At 39.4% G+C, this 18,282-nt stretch overlaps 1 protein-coding gene and 1 pseudogene across 31 annotated transcripts in view; one reads left to right on the plus strand and one right to left on the minus strand.

Moving 5' to 3' along the window:
- TMEM108 (transmembrane protein 108) overlaps positions 1-18,282 on the plus strand; it is a 343,659-nt gene that overhangs the window by 211,588 nt on the left and 113,789 nt on the right. The window lies entirely within an intron of this gene.
- LOC112661234 (U4 spliceosomal RNA) lies at positions 6,028-6,160 on the minus strand (annotated as a pseudogene).

An 18,282-nucleotide genomic window follows, 5' to 3' on the forward strand; every position in this document is an offset into this window, starting at 1 on the left:
TTATGCTTTATTTTCAAGTATTCAAAATGTCATCTTTATTTTGGTTTTCTATAAGGTGATTGTGAGCTGTACAAAATGAAGAGAGCTTGCCATTTGTGCTTTGATTTAAAATCTTGGTCCTGCCATTTATTAGCTGCCTCAGTTTCCTTATCTGTATGGGAGGAATAATATAACCTACCATGAAGGGGTTTGTGAGGATTTTTTTTTTCAGAAGGTTTGTGAGGATTAAATGAGATTATTACAAGTTCCAAACACAATACTTAACAGATGGTACCTAATAGATGCCAAATAAATAGTAGAAATTATTCATGTAGTTCTCAGTAAGGGATCTGAATTTGAGGACTATGGTTTAAGGTTGGATGAGAAACCTTGAAGAGAAGGAGAGCTTAATTCTCATTCAGACAGAAGTCCAGGTGGTACCCTGGTGAGGTCCATTCCCAGCCAGCAAGGTTTTCAGCTACCAATAACTACTACCTGAGAATTAAACTCTCTTCCTTTTTTTTCCTTCTAATGTCTCCTAAATCTTATAACCTGGATTGGAATGCCAAGAATGTGAACTTTTTGAGGCCGTGGGATATAGGAAAAGATCATGAATTTCCTAATCCTGGGTCTGCAGTTTACTAAATGGGGGACTTTGATTTACCTCTTCACTTATTAAATAGGAAAAAAGAATAATTCCTCCTCCAAGGTCCAGGGAAGTAGTATTTATAAAAATGATAGCATAATGACAGGTTCACAGCACCTGGTACCTGTGTTCCTTGTTCTCAACCTCTCTACTTCCCACACTCATTCCTGGCTCCCCTTTTGTGTTGAAAAATCTGTTTTCTAGCAGGTCATCTCTCAGTTTCCAGTAGCTTCTTAATGGTGTCAGGGCATGTTTATGGAGCACTCCTGGAGCAGAGAGGTCTGACAATCACAGATCTGCCTTCCAGAGGATCTGATGAACCCATCTGAGAGCCTGGAGGAAGTTTTTCAAGAGAAAACGTTTTATTCTTAGAGTTGTTACATAGGAAACAGTGGACTGATCTCTGCTTCAAGTAGCTTACAGTTCACTGACAAAATGTGGGGGGGGGGGTGCAGATTTTTTTTTAAGATTTTATTTATTTATTTGAGAGAGAGAGGAAGCACGAGCAGGGAGAGGGGCAGAGGGACAAGTAGGCTCCCCACTGAGCAGGGATCCCAACGTGGGGCTTGATCCCAGAACTCTGAGATCATGATCTGAGCTGAAGGCAGATACCTAATGAGCCACCCATGCACCCCAAAACGTAGAAAAATTTAAATGTAAAATGGAGAGAATAAAAATTTGCATACACATATATAATATTGAGCAAGTTCTTACTAATGATTTGAGGATAATTCTTCAGTTAGTCTTTACAGACCCATTTACAGAATCCTCACATTTTCTTTTGGTTTAATCTTCAGTCCTAAGCTATCCTGATAGGTAGCTTTTTAATATAGAATAGTAATGTGCCCTGACATTCCTCTTACTCACCAGTGAAACCTTCATGGCACTTAACATATTATTGATACTTAGTGAAAGTCTTCTATAATTCGTGTTGTCATCTGACTTGGCACTTTAATAGACATAATCTGATTAGTTCCATTTGCTTCTAAAGCTTCTGTAGTCTATGGTAAGATGCCATCCTTTCCTTTATGATAACTGTATTTTGATGACAAGTGTTGTTCTTCTGAAGCTCTTTTGATGGACTTCTGGAAGAATCTCTCTCTCCCCTATGAATACTTGAGGAACTACCAGAAGAAGCCACTGAAAAGTGGATAAGTCCATAATTCTGGACTTGCCACCCTTTGACTCACATGTGTATTGCCTACAGAGTGCAAGCCCCAGAGCTTTCACCTATTTATTTAAGAGGCAGATAGTAGTATTCCTATTATGCAGATGAGAAAACTGAGGCTCAGGGAGATTAAATCTTATAGCCAGCATTGAATTGGCTACCACTAAATAACTATTTTAATCCCTGGACTCTGACTTCAAGCCAAGTGTTCAGTCAACTATTTCACATTATCAGGGAAAATATATGGGTTACTGAACAATGAGTTTTGCAACTGGAGGAGAAAGAGTGTTTGAACAATAATATAGTACCCAGTGGGTGCTAGCATAGACGACTTAGTGCAAGGGGCAAAGAAAGTTCCAATATCTAGAGAATGGGTGTGATTATTATATATAGGACAGGCCTTGGAAAAATGGATCTGGCACATGAGTTCTTTGAATGGCCCAAGTGGTCAAGAAGATAGTTCCTAAATTGGCACAGTACTTGTGGATGCCCACAGCAGACCTTTCAGGGTACCAATAGGTAAATGGCTTGTGTAAATAGAGCCCAGAGCCAAGAAGAATAAGAATTGGTTTTGTGGATACAAGGGAGAAGTGAGACTCTCACTATATGGGGAAGCCACTAAACCAACTCAGTGTATACCTTGAGCCAGCTATGAAAGTGTCTTTGCTTAACACCTAGCTTGTTTCAGGAACCCACATTCAGTAAAGTATTTTCTTGCTTGCCAAGCCACTAACAAGTAAGTGTTTTAAACTTTCTAATTTTTAGTAAAAATATTAGAGATCTATTGCCAGGGATCATTCTTTGTAGTGAATAAGAGTATTAAGATCTTTGCCCTTTTGAAGCTTACATGCTAATTGGGGATCCCATACAATATGGAAATTAAAAGAATCAGAACCTTACTGTGCAAAGGTCTAAGATTATTGTGATAGGTGTGACTGGGTAGCTAGTTTGAGTGATGAGGAAAGGCATCTCAGTTGGTGACACTAGGCTAAAATCTGAATAACAGAGGTGCCTTATCCAGTTGAGTGTCTGACTCTTGATTTTGACTCAGGTCCTGATCTCAGGGTCAGGCTCTGCACTGGGTGCGGAGGTGCTTAAGATTCTCTCTCATCCTCTCCTCCTTTCCCCCAATCGTACACTCCCCCTCACCACCAAAAAAAAATCTGAGTGACAAGAAAAAGCTTCTCTGCCAGAGTGAACAAAAAGAAACATTCTTGGTAGAACTAAAGGGACAAAGGCCCTGAGGTGAGAACATGTTCAAGATTGTTGAGGAACAGCTAGAGGGCCAATGTGGCTGGAGTGTGTAATAAGTGAATAGACCAGTGGAATAAGATGGGGTATACAGGATGTGAGCAGGAGCAACAAATCTGTATTTTATTTTTAGTGTAATGAGGAGCCATTGGAGAATTCTAAACAGAAATAATTTGATATGCTTTATGTTTAGAAAAGATAGCTGACTGCTTTGTGGATAATTGATTATAGGTATTGGAAGTGGAAGTAGGATGACCAATTAGAAGGTGGTTTATAGTAGTCCAGCCAGAGATGGTGATAGCTTAAACAAGGCTGGAAGTCACAGAAATGGAGAAACAAAGTCAGGACACATCTTGGAAGTAAGTCAATAAGACTTGTTCATGGATTGGATGATATAGCGTGAAGGGGTCACATTTAATTAACCCTGGCAGACAACAAGGTAGAACATTTCCTTAACTGTTAATTATTTAAGCTGCTTATCCGTACTTGAGTTGATAAAGAAGGGGTACGTGAGCCTTTGTTAAATTTGAGTGCTGATGGCAATAACTGCATCATCTATAGATCCTGGAATAGTTTGAACAAATGGATGGTGAGAAGGGGAAAATTGGGGGTCTCTTGGAAGTGGTAGCTGTTTCATTCATTCATTCATCAGATAGTTAATATCTGCTAGATATAGCTGAGTGCTGTAAATATAAAAAAGTGAGAGCTACTAGAAAGCTTACACTCTTATGTCCTCGTAGGAATCTTCTCAAACAGCACACCTGGAAGTTACATCTTTGGATTGAGATCTCTCTGGACACCAAGTTGGTTAATACTTGCAACAGGCCAGCAGCCCTTTTATTTCTGAGATGGTTGTGGTCTTTCTACAGTAGGAACAGTTAAAACCTTCTTTTTTTTTTATAAAGATTAATTTTTTTAAATTTTTTTTATTTATGATAGTCAGAGAGAGAGAGAGAGAGAGAGAGGCAGAGACACAGGCAGAGGGAGAAGCAGGCTCCATGCACCGGGAGCCCGACGTGGGATTCGATCCCGGGTCTCCAGGATTGCACCCTGGGCCAAAGGCAGGCGCTAAACCGCTGTGCCACCCAGGGATCCCCTAAAACCTTCTTTTAATGCATTTCCGAAAAGAATGCTGGCATCTCTACTCTTCCTGATTTAGAATCCATGATTGTTCTCTTCATGTTCTCACCTCTTCTCACCTATCCATTTCTGAGATATACTTGTATACAGGGGTAGAAAGTATTACTCTTTTCCTGAAAGTGTATAAAGAGTGCCTAGAGTGCCTTGTTTTTCCCTCACACAAGATCCAAGCTGGGTTCATTTATCACTGAATATTTCCACTTTAAGAAGCTGTTAATTCCAATAAACGTTGATGGAGATTTGAAGCCCAAACATTTTAATGAAGTCATAAATCAAGAAGCTAAAGCAGCTTTCTTTACATGTCCTCACACAAGATTAATCTACTGGATAGAAAGTTTCCTACAGTGTTATAGCACCCACTTTGGGCAGGCAGAAACATTCCCAGCTTGGGTTTTAATAAGCTACCGTGATAGAAGTGAAAAAGTGATATACAGAAACTTGACTCTGTAGTTCAAAATGTCAGTCACTGTGTGCCCTTTTCTCCTCCCCTCAGATTTTAGCTTTGGCCCTAAAGTTGGGCTTATCAGAGGGTAAGTATCACTAACAGATGTCTTTGTTTCATTAATTTATCCATGCCCTTTGCAACTGCAGTAACCAATGTACTTACCATTCAAATCAGGTCCCACATTAGTATCCAGCCTTTGTTCTCCATTGCCTCATAAAGTCATCTTTGGAATTCTTTAGCTATTACCTTTATGTGTTAAAATGAGAAAGTGTCCTATTTATGAACCAAATTCTCCCTATTTTTTTCAAATGTCTAAAAATATTCCCTTGTTAATAATCTCATACTTAATGCAGTTTTCTTGGGCTCTGTGGATCTCTGCTTCAACATATTGTATCTGTTCTATATAGTGTCATGTATTATTTAATTGCATTTATTATAAAATGGGACATGCACAAGCTTTGCAGATTGCCAAAAGGTTGCCCAGAGGGGCATTTTCTTGTGAATTGCATAACTCATGATCTCTTCCTCCTTCCCACTTTCATTTACAGAGCATCCTGTTACCAAGTATTACCATAGTAACATAGAATGATTGTTTTAAAAAAAAAAAAAAAATGGAAGGAAGAAAGACAGCACTGAGCTTTCATCCCACTGCTTTAGGTTTCTGTGAGCTCACCAACCAAGACAGAGGGTGTGGAGAGAGCAGGGAACCCTATCCTCATTTCTATCATTAGAAATGAGAGTGTTGTGATACTTATGTATTTTGAGTATTTGGTTCATCACATATCTAGTAAGTGCCTACTGGGTGTCAAGCCCCACTGCCTACTGAGAATGCAAGCAGGAGGAGGTGTGGTTCCTGCCTTAAAAAAAAACATGTGAGGGTAGGGGGAAACTTGTCCAGTAATCCTACCCTTTCACATAAGAGAGTTGTTTCACAAAAATCTTGACAAAAATTCCACCTAGAATCCCTTTTCTGCCAGGCATCTTTTTTCCAAATCTCCTGAGAATGGATTATTGGTTTATTATTATAAAACAAATTTTCATTCCAAATACCATGCTAATGGGATGACAATAAGAAACACCATTTGAAATACTTAAACAAGCCTTCCAAGGTTTTGGAAGTTCTCTGCTGCTATAGATCATAGTGATGGTTTATAAAACTTTACAAGCCAATTGCTTTGTCCTGACCCCTTGAGGATAACCCCCCAGGTAAGGTGGAGATCACCAAAGAACTCCAGGCAGTGGTGAACTGGAAATGCTTGTACTTTCTTTTTTTTTTTTTTTTAATTTTTATTTATTTATGATAGTCACAGAGAGAGAGAGAGAGGCAGAGACACAGGCAGAGGGAGAAGCAGGCTCCATGCACCGGGAGCCCGACGTGGGATTCGATCCCAGGTCTCCAGGATCGCGCCCTGGGCCAAAGGTAGGCGCCAAACCGCTGCGCCACCCAGGGATCCCTGCTTGTACTTTCAATTAGCAATAATCGCGCCTCGGATAAACCTCATTGGCTACGATACTGCCACTGCGCAAAGCTTGCTTGTACTTTCTTAAAGAAAAATAATCAAAATACCATGGTGGTAATTTAAAGGGAATGAATTGGAGTGACAAGAAATTAGCTAAATTATATTTTCTCCATAAACAATTAAGTAGCAAGGAGCATTTGTGTCATCTGAAGCTAAGATATTGCTTAAATGTATGCTACCTTTGAAAGCTTTAGCTTTATAGCTTTAGTATAGCTTTAGTATGCTATATAGGCTACTATTTACTACATTACTATTCTGTCCTAATTATAGTTAAAGTAAATCTGTTTAGTGCTTGGAGATTCTGGTAAGTGTAACAGTGAGATTTCCTTTTTTTTTTTTTTTCTTTTTTAAGATTTATTTATTTATGAGAGAGAGAGAGACAGAGAGACAAAGAGAGAGAGAGACAGAGAGACAGAGAGACAGAGAGAGAGAGGCAGAGACACAGGCAGAGGGAGAAGCAGGCTCCATGCAGGGAGTCTGACATGGGACTCGATCCCAGGACTCCAGGATCACACCCTTGGCTGAAGGCGGCCCTAAACCGCTGAGCCACCCAGGGATCCCAACAGTGATATTTCTTTATGGATCTGAAAGTATCCTAGCTCATAGATGAGCTCATGATTTTTCTGAGTTATTAAGATAAATATTAAGGAGTATTCGCTAATAAGAAAAACAGATTTGTTGATTTAATGAGTAGTTGATAATCTTGTGTTTATGTCTCCCAAAGGATTTCTGTGAAATAGTTCCTTTCATTTAAATTCAAAAATTACTCATTTCATATAGTATTTTTGAATATGTGTGAATAAGAAAAATCCACACAAAAATTGACCGTTAAAAATTCTTAAAATTTAACCTCCCTTAAATCCCTAAACATAACATTCTTACTGTTTGACTCATTGGAAGGGTGAAAAATTCTCAGTGATAATACTTAGAGATTCCACTGAACTAAAACATAATATTCACTAGTTTGAGTTTGAATTACATCATCCATGCCAACCTCTGCAAGGATGAACTTTTAAACAATCAAGTGACCCAAAGTTACCAATGGAAGAGTGAGAACACAGATAATCTTCAACCTGCATAATCCAAGCCTGCAGGCAGCATTTCAGCAAAGTGGAGAAGTTAGTCAGTTGTACTGCCCTTCTCAGACCACACAACTGCTGCTAGAGGGCAAAGGATGGGACATCTGCTGTGAAAATCACATCCAGTTTGGAGATGATTGTTTTCTTTCTCTCAAGCCTGAGGTAAGAGCTAAAGTTAGCTCTGCTATTTCAGAGCAGTTATTTGATATGTCCATATGGAGTGGTCAGTATCTCATCCTACAAAGAGGAGAATCAGTGATTATTATAGAGTATTGGGGTTCTAGAAGTGAAAATCCTTGGAGTTTATATACTCAAAAGAAGTAGATAAAAGTATTGATTCACCCCAAAAAAGGTTATCCTTTATGCTCTTTTCTCTGTTGGTAATAGATTACTTTAGCCATCCCATCCTCTTGTCCAGATTGCTCATGAGCAAGAACCTCAATTTATAGCTGCTTGTCTGTGACTAGGGATTGAGTCTATGAAGTTGGTATTATGACTTTCTTGGGGGGAAGCCAGCTGAGACTGAACTTATGTCCACAGGTGACAACACCATTTTCTAGCAAAGAAAACCTCATTTCCTCTCCCAAGTTGTCATTACATTCTATTCCTTTCTGCTTTGGGTAAAAAATCATCACAAAGAGAAGCAGTAGTCATGTTCTAAGCACATGTTCTGGCTTTTAAAACAGTCTGTGTTATGGATCTAAATCTGTTTGGAGAAAAAGATGAGACCATGAACATGCCAAATACTTACCACAAACAGAACTGGACTTGATGGTTAACTCTAAAACAGGCAAGGGAGAAAATACCTAGCTTACAGAATTGCTAAGGGAAATAAATAAGAGAATGCAGGTGTGTCAATCAGGAAAACAGGAAGCAGAAATCACACTAGATGATAGTTAAAGCAGAAAGGGATTCCATATAAGGAGTTAAGTGCTTATGAAACCATTGGAAATCTGAGACAATAGAAAGCAGAAACTATTAGATCCAAGGACACACCACTATAGCATCAATCCAGGAGTCAGGGAACTACCCCTTTATGGACCCCAGGAATCACCACAATCATCTCTAGACACCAGCAAGCCATAACCAGGATACTGAAATGCTGAATACAGCTGCCACACTGCTTCTCATTCTGAGCAGGACCTGGCCTGTCAATATCTGTAGAAGGAGGACAATGGCCTCTTGCTTGCTTCTACCTTACAGGTTTCCCACAAGCATATAGTACACATCTAGAACACTGCTACACACAATAGTCTAGAGAACATAATTTTAAGCTTTTCAACCTCTCCAGCTAGAAAAAGGGTAGAATAGAAGTTGAGAAAATCAAGTCACATTATTTACCAGAGCAGAAAAGTACTTAACCCAGTGCTTGCTGAATTCTAGTTGTATTACTGCTGCTTTTGATATTCAGATGTAATATACTTTTAACTGCTGATGTCTCAGCCCTCATTTCCTAGAGTTCTTTTGACAAGTTGATTTTTAATGACACCCAGATGACTGAGGAGTTTAAGTTGGCACTATTGGCTTGGGAAGCCCTTTTGATTTGGTTGAGACTGCTGCTGCAAAAGCTCTCAGAGCACAAGTCATGATCAGGTTGCCCATGGAACATACAGCTTTATTTGGGGATATCCCTTATTAGCAGGTAAAATCCAGAGGCTCAGTTAGCAGTTCCAGGGGAGAAACAGTTTGGTCCATATGCTATAGAATTGTGCCATCCAGTATGATGGCCACTAAACACATGTGGTGATTTAAATTAATTAAAATTAGAGGCAACTTGGGTGACTCAGTTGGTTAAGCATCTGAGTCTTGATTTCAACTCTGGCCATGATCCCTGGGTCCTGGAATCTATCCCTGTGTGGGGCTCCCCACTCAGTGGGGAGTCTGTGTGTCTCCCTCTCCCTCTGCCCCTACCTCAGCTCATGCTCCTTCCCTCTCGCTCTCTCTTTCTCTCAAACAAATCTTTTAAAACTTTAATTAAATAGAATTTGAAATTTTCAATAACCACATGTATTAGTGGCCACCATAATGGATGGTACAGATACAGAGTATTTCCATCAATTGCAGAAAGTTCTATTAGCACTGTTAGAATGTGTCTTCAAGTGTGAATCAAAACTTACAAGCATATCTCTAAACTGTACAATCTTTTTATTTATTTTTTTATTTTGTTTTTTTAAATATTTTATTTATTTATTCATGAGACACAGAGAGAGCGAGAAGCAGAGACACAGGCAGAGGGAGAAGCAGGCTCAATGCAGGGAGCCTGATGCGGGACTCCATCCTGGGACTCCAGAATCATGCCCTGGGCCGAAGGCAGGCACTAAATCGCTGAGCCACCCAGAGATCCCCTAAATTGTACAATCTTTGTAAATTTTTTTGAAATATTCATGACATCAAGTATCATTTTAGGACTCCAATCCTTTCCCAGTCTAGCACTTTTACATGACCCCCAAAGCTGTCCTTTGTGTTTGGCAAGGAAAACTGGGAGTTTTCTTTGGTGGTGGCTGTTTGATATCTCAGTGACCAATTGACCATTATAAAAAGTTCGTTATTCTTGGTTAGGCCAGTTTGGCATAGATCCACTAGGAATCATCAAAGCTCGATATAGACAAGACAGGATCCTTTGATTATGTGGTTTTTTTTTTTTTTTTTTTTTAACTTAACTGTCTCCAGAGAGCAGCTGCTGCTTGCCTCTAACATTCTGTATGCCTTTGAGGTTTGATGTCCTACCTTGAAGCTTTAAAATAATTCAATTAAAAATTTATCCTTGAGAGGTGCCTGGATGGTACAGTTGGTTAGGTGTCTGACTTTTGGTTTTGGCTTGGGTCTTGATCCCGAGGTCATGAGATCAAGTTCCATTGTCAGGCTCTGCGTTAGACACAAAGGCTGCTTGAGACTCTCCCTCTGCCCACCTCAACTTGCTTTCTTTCTCTGAAATCAATATTTTAAAAATAATAAAAATAAAAATTTATCCTTGAGCTCCCAACCTGTTAATAGACAAAACACATGTTTTGGATTGGATGTGATCATTGTAGCCTGCACTATAATGCAGCTCTCATTTGCAGATGAAGGATACCGATCTTTGCATCATTCATTGAGGCTACAGTTCTGTGATTCTGAGTCTTGCCTCTAGGAACCTTTATGGGCAGTGTCCCTATCATTCATTCTGTACCTACAGGCTTCTGTCTCTACCTTCCATCCTTGGCAAGCACAGATATGTTAGGAGAATATCCCAAGATTGGACTGCCAAGTAAGGAAATGCAGTGGAAAGATATCAACTGAACTTCTTCAAAAAGCCTATGTGAGACCATTGAGAACAAATGAACTATTCATGCTGTTTTCTCTTCCAGGTTCTGTAATTCTCATATCAGGTCATCTGACAACAAAGCTACATGTTATTATTCGGTTTTCCATAGAAATATTTTCACCACCCTAGAATTTTATATTATGCGTTTAGCTTTTCTTGAAAGTAGCTGTATGTAAAAATGCCCTGCACTATTTTAAAAAATATTTCAAAGACACCATTTACTGTGTTGTTTGGTAGCCTCTTCCATGAAAACTTGGCAGATAAATTCCTCTTATAATTCATTACTAGGGCAAAAGTTGTCTTTACAGATGAACTTACATGCTACCTCTTTGAAATGTTGAGAGTTATGCAATTCATCCCAGTCTTTTTGCCTTGGCTTCAAGGAAGCTCTAAAAATTTTTTTTGTTCATTTGGAGTTCTCCTAGCCTAGATTATTTCACATGATATTCCCCCACCCAGCCTTATCATCACTTGTTCTTATAATTATACCTTCTTACATTTAAGAGTTTTAGTTTTTGTTATTGTTGTTTTGTTTTAGTAATTTTTTGTTCTTATAAACATCCTATTATCTTTGAACATAGATTAAACATCAATAAACCAGTAAATGACAACTTAGATATGAGTAGTCACCTCTGGAGGCTTTTAAAATGTATATGTCTGGAGCTTACCTCACAGCTAGTGAATCAGAATTGCTGGGGCTAGGACTGGAGTGTGTGTGTAATGTGTTCTTACAAATCTCAATAGGTAATTCTGATGTGTTCTTTTGGTTAAGAGCCATTGAAGTAACTCAGTGGTGTAAAATGGTGTGAAATTTTTTTTTTAAAAAAACCTAGAAATTAAACAGTTAATGAATTGAGTCATAGCTGGCCTGTGTGAGATGCTGGGTCAAGCAAATAGTGACAAATGCTTAAAGAACTTCGAATGTAAAGGGATAAAGTTGTTGTAAAGTCATGATTCCAGTGGAGTTGACTTCATTCATTTGTTCATTCCAGCTATGTGTTAGGCACTGAGGATACCAAAATGGTACAGTCTCCTGCATCTAAGGAGCTCACAGTCTAGTGGGACTATGAGACATATAATGACTAGACATTATAATAAATACAGATATGAAGACATATCCAAAGCATCATAGAAGCCCAAAGATTTATCTGGCCAAATCTTTGAGGGAAGAAGTCAGAGCTTCCTGAAGGAAACATCTAGAGATCTGAGTCTCAAAGAATGAATAAGAGTTATTGAGATAAAAGGTTTTCCTGGAAGAGGGACCAGTGATTTGTGGGAAACTGCATACTCTGTATAAGTCATCTATTGCTGCACAGCAAATTACCCCAAAACTGAGTGACTTAAAACAAACAAACTTATTTATCTTACTATTTCTTATAAGTCAGGAATTTGGAAGTAGTTTAGCAGAAGGGTTCTTCCTAGAGGAGTCTCATTTGGTTACGGTCATCTGAAGGCTTAACTGGAATGGGAGGAACTGCTTCTGAATGGTTCCCTCATATGGCTACTAGCAAGAGGTTCCATTTCCTTACCATGTGAGTTTCTTTATATACCTACCCACGTGTCCTCATTATAGGATACCTGGCTTCTCCCAGAGTAAGTGATCCAAGAAATGGCAAGGAAAAAGCCAGACCATCTTTTATGACCTGGTCTTGGAAGTCATACAAAATTCTAGTGATTATACAGATCAGTTCTATGCAACATGGGAGGAGACTATACAAGAGTATACGACATAGATTGTCAAGATCATCTGGAGAGCTAGCTACTACATAAGGACATCAAGCTTAAGATGAGGATGTGGCAGAAGAATCTGGCAAGGTGCTGAGTTCAATCAATCATGAAGGAGACCAAAGGCCATCATTAAGTAGATAAGACTTTATTTGGTAGGCAATATGAAGTCACTTAAGGAACAGTAAGAAGACAATTAATAGTGTCAGATTTACATTTTAGAAAGGCCTCTTGGAAAATATGGAGAAAGAGTTTGGAACAGAAGGGCCAGTAGGCTGTCATAAAGTCCAGTGAGATGATGTAGACCCAGGCCAGGGCAGTTGTGATATGGAAAAGGAGGCCTTTGCTATTCAAAATGTGGTCCATGGAGCATAATGCCAAGTAGCATTGGCATCACCTAAGAGCTTTTAGAAATGCAGGATTCCAGGCATCATCCTAAATGTACTGAACAGAATCTGGTTTATATGGACATAAAAGTTTGAGAAGTAGTAGAGGATGTAGTAGGAATAATTAGGAATGTGAGTGTTGAGAAAAAAAGAGGACAGAAATCCTATTTGCTCCACTTCAAAGCTAGAAAAAGCATGTTGCAAACAATTTTACCTAAACCTACAGAATGAGTTCAGGGAGCTATGTATATGCACATTGTCACTGTTAATGTGATACAATCTAATAACAAGACATTCTCTTTTATTATAAATTGTAGCCGTATAAGTGGTGCCAAGAAAGGAAACCTACCAAATACTTCCCTGTTGTAAAGATTTATATTATTTTCTAACCAGCTTATCTGTTTTATTGGAGAGTCTGAAGAACAGATACCTAAATTTTCAGAAAGGAGGCCATGAGGAATAGAATAATATGATAACAGATTTGGAAAGCTACAAGATAATGTACATTCTGGAAAGTGTCCTGATTTTAAGATGACCTTTCCAAGCATTGTCTTTTCTGGAATCAGATTTGGGAGCCAATTAACTGCTGGGACTCACACAGTAAATGCTTGCCAGGAAATCCATTACTTGTATTATGGTCAATGGAAACCACCACCCAGTGGTTTTTGCACTTGTTAAGTACAAGGGCATCATGTGATGTCTGCAGGCTAGCAAGCACCAATTGTCATATATACTATGTGTGTCAGTCTTTGCTTTTTTCTTTCATTCCTCTACCCAGTTCTTTGCAATTAGGAAAATTATATAAATGAATTTGTTCTGGATCTCAGAATTTAAATACATATGTTACCAAGTTCTGTAAAGAAAGAAAGAGGGAGTAAATATGAATGAATGACTAGAAAGACAGAGGGAAGGAGAAGAAAGGAAAGGGAAAGAACCTCCAGAATACTTATAACCAAGCATTGGCACAGTGAGAGTGCTTTGTTCATGGAGGAGGAAGAGTTTCCAGTGAGTTACTGATCATTTACTGAATCATCTTTAACTGGCTTCTCACAGTGCTCTGAAGTTACCCATTGCCATCTAGAGTGATTAGGCAGATCCCTGACCGGTAAATCTGAGGTTGCCAATAATTATACTGCCTCAGGTTGTAAAGCTCTAACCTGCCTGTCACCTATAAACTCCTGTGGGATTCCCCAGGATCATCCCTAATTGTAACTAGGAAGTTCTCAATAGTACTGCACCCCTCCTGAGCTTCAGGGGCTTCCATGTCAAAACTTCCAACCCAAATCCTAGGTGAGTATTGGCATCCACTTTCTCCTCATGGAAATGAACTAGTGAAGAGGTGAGAGATGCTATTTAAGATCATTCCCCACTATTTTGTGAAAGATAAACTTCATTTTCATCTTTTTGATTATGTCAACATACCAGGCATCACATCCCTATTCCTCAAAAGATTTACTTTTGAAGGTATTCTTTGAGATTCCAAAAAAAATCATTTATCAGAGAATTTGCAACCTACCCTCTCCCCCAGTCCCCAGCTTCAGCTTCCCTGGTTCTCATTACCCTACTCTTTTGTATTTCCTTTGTTTTTTTTTTTCTTTTGTATTTCAACCCATAATACTAATCACCTTCTAAACCACAATATAATTTACTTACCTTTATTATCAAGCTCCCTCCACTAGAATATAAACTAAATGAAATTAGGAGTTTTAGTCTTTTGTGTTTACTGCTGTACCCCTAGCACCTAGAATGTATCTAGAATATCATACGAACTCAGTATTATTTGAATAAAGATCCTAAGGAACCTTGAAACTCAGTACCTTTATTTAGAGATAATGAGAATGCAGAGTTTGTGACTTGCTGAAGGTCACACAACTAGTTGCAGAGGCAGATGTAGAACATGGACCCAGATCTTCCTCTTAAGACTATGTTATTTCCACCACCCCTTGCTGCTTTTGGCTGGTGGAGCTAGGTTTGGAACTGGAGGCTATTGGTCCTAATCCATAAGAAGAGACTTTCTGAGTCCTGCCCAGAAATAGGCAAGTATTACAGACATCTCCTGCTCTCAGAAAGATCTTGGTAGTCAGATGTGGCTGAAGCCTTTTGTTTCTTGGTCATATTAGCCAATTTTTGTTGCTAGAATTTTCTCCCTGCTTCAGGAATGCTCCCACATACATATACACAATTCTCCAGAGCTACCTCAAATCAGCACACAACTCGGTCAGAAAAAGGCCATAGTCTCAGCCCCAGCCGTCCTTGGTACAGCTTGGGCAGAGGAACTGGTGATGGAATTATTGAGGTGCTGAAGCCTCTCTTCTAAGCCATCCCATTGAAAAGAAAACTCCACCATTTTGACCTTTGAACAATCCCAGATACTATTTTTAGTGACTTTGGTTCTTATCACTCCTAGCTCACACACCCTAGCTCTGCCCCTCAACCATACCTCAGCATCTGGGCAGTAATGTCATGCCCTTTGCCCTACCTCATTCTACCTTTACCATCCCCAAGGATCCAAAAAGGAGAATTGGAGAAACCAGGCAAGTTTGAGCAAACTAATTGAGGATGAGAGTCAAGAGTTCTATATAAAAGGAAGAACTGGGAAACCTAGGAAGAGCACCAAGAAATAGGCAGGGGTTAACAGCCCTGCAGAGGCAAGTTATCTAGGGAATTGAATCAACTACATCAAAGTGTCATTAGAAAATACTAACTTTTTACCCACCAAGTAACACTTCTCTCACAAGGTCCAAAACATTCCTATTACAATTTTCAGTAGAAATACTTAAATTTAGTGATTCAAAAGTCATTGCTTGGAAATGATTTCTTACATGATGTTAGATTTCTAGAGAAAAATAATGAGTCTTCCCTGCGCCTTCGATGCTGTTCATAAGAGAGAGAATAGGAATTAACAATATGGTTCAATAGGCTTCACAGGATTATCCAGCTAGCATGTGAGTTCAGGAAGTGTCTCATTTGCAGGGAAAGAGTGATTAACACACCAGGCACTCCTCTGACTCTCCTGGGACTTAAAGGAGGCAAAGCTCAAAGATTACATTTACAGACTATCATGAGCCAGCTCCTACACCTAGAAACATGCCAAGTCTGTTTTTATCATTTCATCCCTCTCTAGCCCACAGGCTGCCCTTATTTCTGCCACCTTGCATTTATTCATCTGAATCACTGCTGTGTTAGGCTCTGTGTCAGACATGCACCAAAGAGGCAAAGAGGAGTCCTACACAACCTCTGTCTTCGAAGACCTCAGATGGTTTATAAAGATGTAAGTAGGTGAGCCTGTAATTAATAGCTATTGGCAAAATTAATGCATCATAATAAAAATACATTGACAATAGCTTGTGAGCTCTTAATTCTGCTTTAGGAAGTACAGCAGGCCTCAGAAAGGAATTACCATCTGAGCTTCATGCCTCATCATTTCCTTTAAGGCCACCAGACTCCCAGATTCTCATCAATAAGCCCAAGTAGGATATTCCCTCACCTAGGACTTTTTTTGTCTTTTATTCTTTAGTAGATAATTGATTTGTGGTCTAACACTTAAGGCATTGAAAGAGCATACTGGATCCCCTGACTCTAACTCAGCCTTGTAGGAACACCATACACGTTCTGTTTAAGATTTTTTAAATTTATTTATTCATGAGAGACACAGGCAGATAAAGAAGCAGGCTCCATGCAGGGAGCCTGATATGGGACTTGATCCCAGGACTCCAGGATCACGCTCAGGGCCGAAGGCAGACGCTCTACCACTGAGCCACCCAGGCGTCCCACACACCGTTTATAGTTGATAGACAACAAAGCTTCAGGAGGCTAAAGGACTGCCCACCGTCACATAACTAACCATAGGCAGAGCCAAGTCTAGGACCAGACCACAGTTTTGTACATTTAATGGTACTTTGTGGGTCCTTCCAAGGAACACGGATCTGTCAGTGTAATAGAGTATATAAGAATGGGCATGACACTCAAAGAAGGGGTGATATGTTTGAGATATTACTAATCCTAGAATTAAAAGGAACCCTAGAGTCATCTAACACACCTCTCTCATTTTCTTGATGCAGAAAGAGAAGCCAGAGAAAGTGAACTTAACCTTTTCAAATAGAGGAGGTACTACCCTCTATGTGGAACTTGTATGTGATTGTTTTTGGTTGTCACAATGTCTAGTGAATGACACTGGCTTTCAGTAGGCAGGTGCCAAGGATGCTAAATATATTAGAATGAAAGGAACAGCCTTACCCAAAGAAAACTTAGCCAGCCCCAGATGTCAATAGCACATTGAAAATTACGAGATTCATATGACTTTGCTTCCAGCAAAAAAGGCTGTTAGAAGTGAGGAGAGGCCTGGCTCTGTGGTAGTTTACAGAGCAGTAGTTCATCATTGTGTGTGTGTGTTTGGGAGTGGGTCATAAACCCCTCTGATAAAACCTCTTTGTGCAAACTTTCACATACACATAAACTTTGCACTTAATTTTAGTGGGTTTATGAGCTCATTTAAGCCCAACTATGGACCCCAGGTTAATAACTCTGGCCTAGGAAGGCATAAAGGTAGAAGAAATTAAATATGTATATATTTTCTTATGGATAAAACAATGTTTGCCTAATGGACTGAATAATAAATGTGTCTTTTTTTTCCCCTATCAATTGGGCACAGTGCTATCCAGACTATTAGATTGTCTTTTGTTCATAGGAGCCTTGGATTTTATCCATCTCTTGAAAATTATAGCTAATATTTCCTAGTGAGAGCCAACTGAACACTGATTCTGCTTCCAGCACTTTCCTCCCCTTTCTTGCCCCCACAGAAGCAGGACAGAGGTGGAAGTGTATACATACTTCAAAGGCTCCCTCTCCCTGAGCTCTGAAGAGACCTTCTGTTAGAAAGACTGCAGGTTTTAAATACTAGTCAAGCTGTAAATCATACACTTTTAAAATTCTTCTAAGTGGGCAATATCTTACTCATTAAATCAGCTAGATGGCAAAATGTTCCATATCAGGATGCTGTATTCTTTCCATTTGCAACAGGTAGTGGATTATGAACCTTCTGTGGTGCTGTCAGAGGAGGGGAGGGCAAGGATGAAGGTGGAAAGGAGGACTAAGGAGAGGAGAGGAAGGGTAGACAGCTGGCTACCACTCTGTGAAAAAAACACTTAGGATCTCATGTAAAAGGGCCAGACTGACATTTCAGATAGTTACTCTTTAAGAGTTTTACCTGTGTCTCGTTTTTACCTGGCAGAACTTTCTGGAGCATACTTCTTGTCCATTTTACTAATGAAGAAACTATAAGAGAGATTAAGTGACTTTTTCAGTTAAATCAAAATTCAGTTCAGCCCTTTGTGACTCCTAGGCCAAGTTTTCCCCCACCCTAGTGCTTCCCAGACACCCAGCTAGTTTGTGTAAATGAGTGAATGCAACCAACAATGCTTTCTTCTTTTTCTTCTAAGTTTTTATTTAAATTCCAGTTAACTTACAGTGTAATATTAGTTTCAGGTATAGGATTTAGTAATTTATCATGTACATACAACACCCAGTGCTCATCACATGTGCCCTCAATGCCCATCACCCATATCCCACCCCAGCTTTCCTCCCCTCAGCAGCCCTTCATGTGTTCTCTATAGTTAAGAGTCTGTTTTATGGTTTGCCTC

This window comes from Canis lupus, chromosome 23, assembly GCF_003254725.2.
Source record: "Canis lupus dingo isolate Sandy chromosome 23, ASM325472v2, whole genome shotgun sequence".
Lineage (NCBI taxonomy): Eukaryota > Metazoa > Chordata > Mammalia > Carnivora > Canidae > Canis > Canis lupus.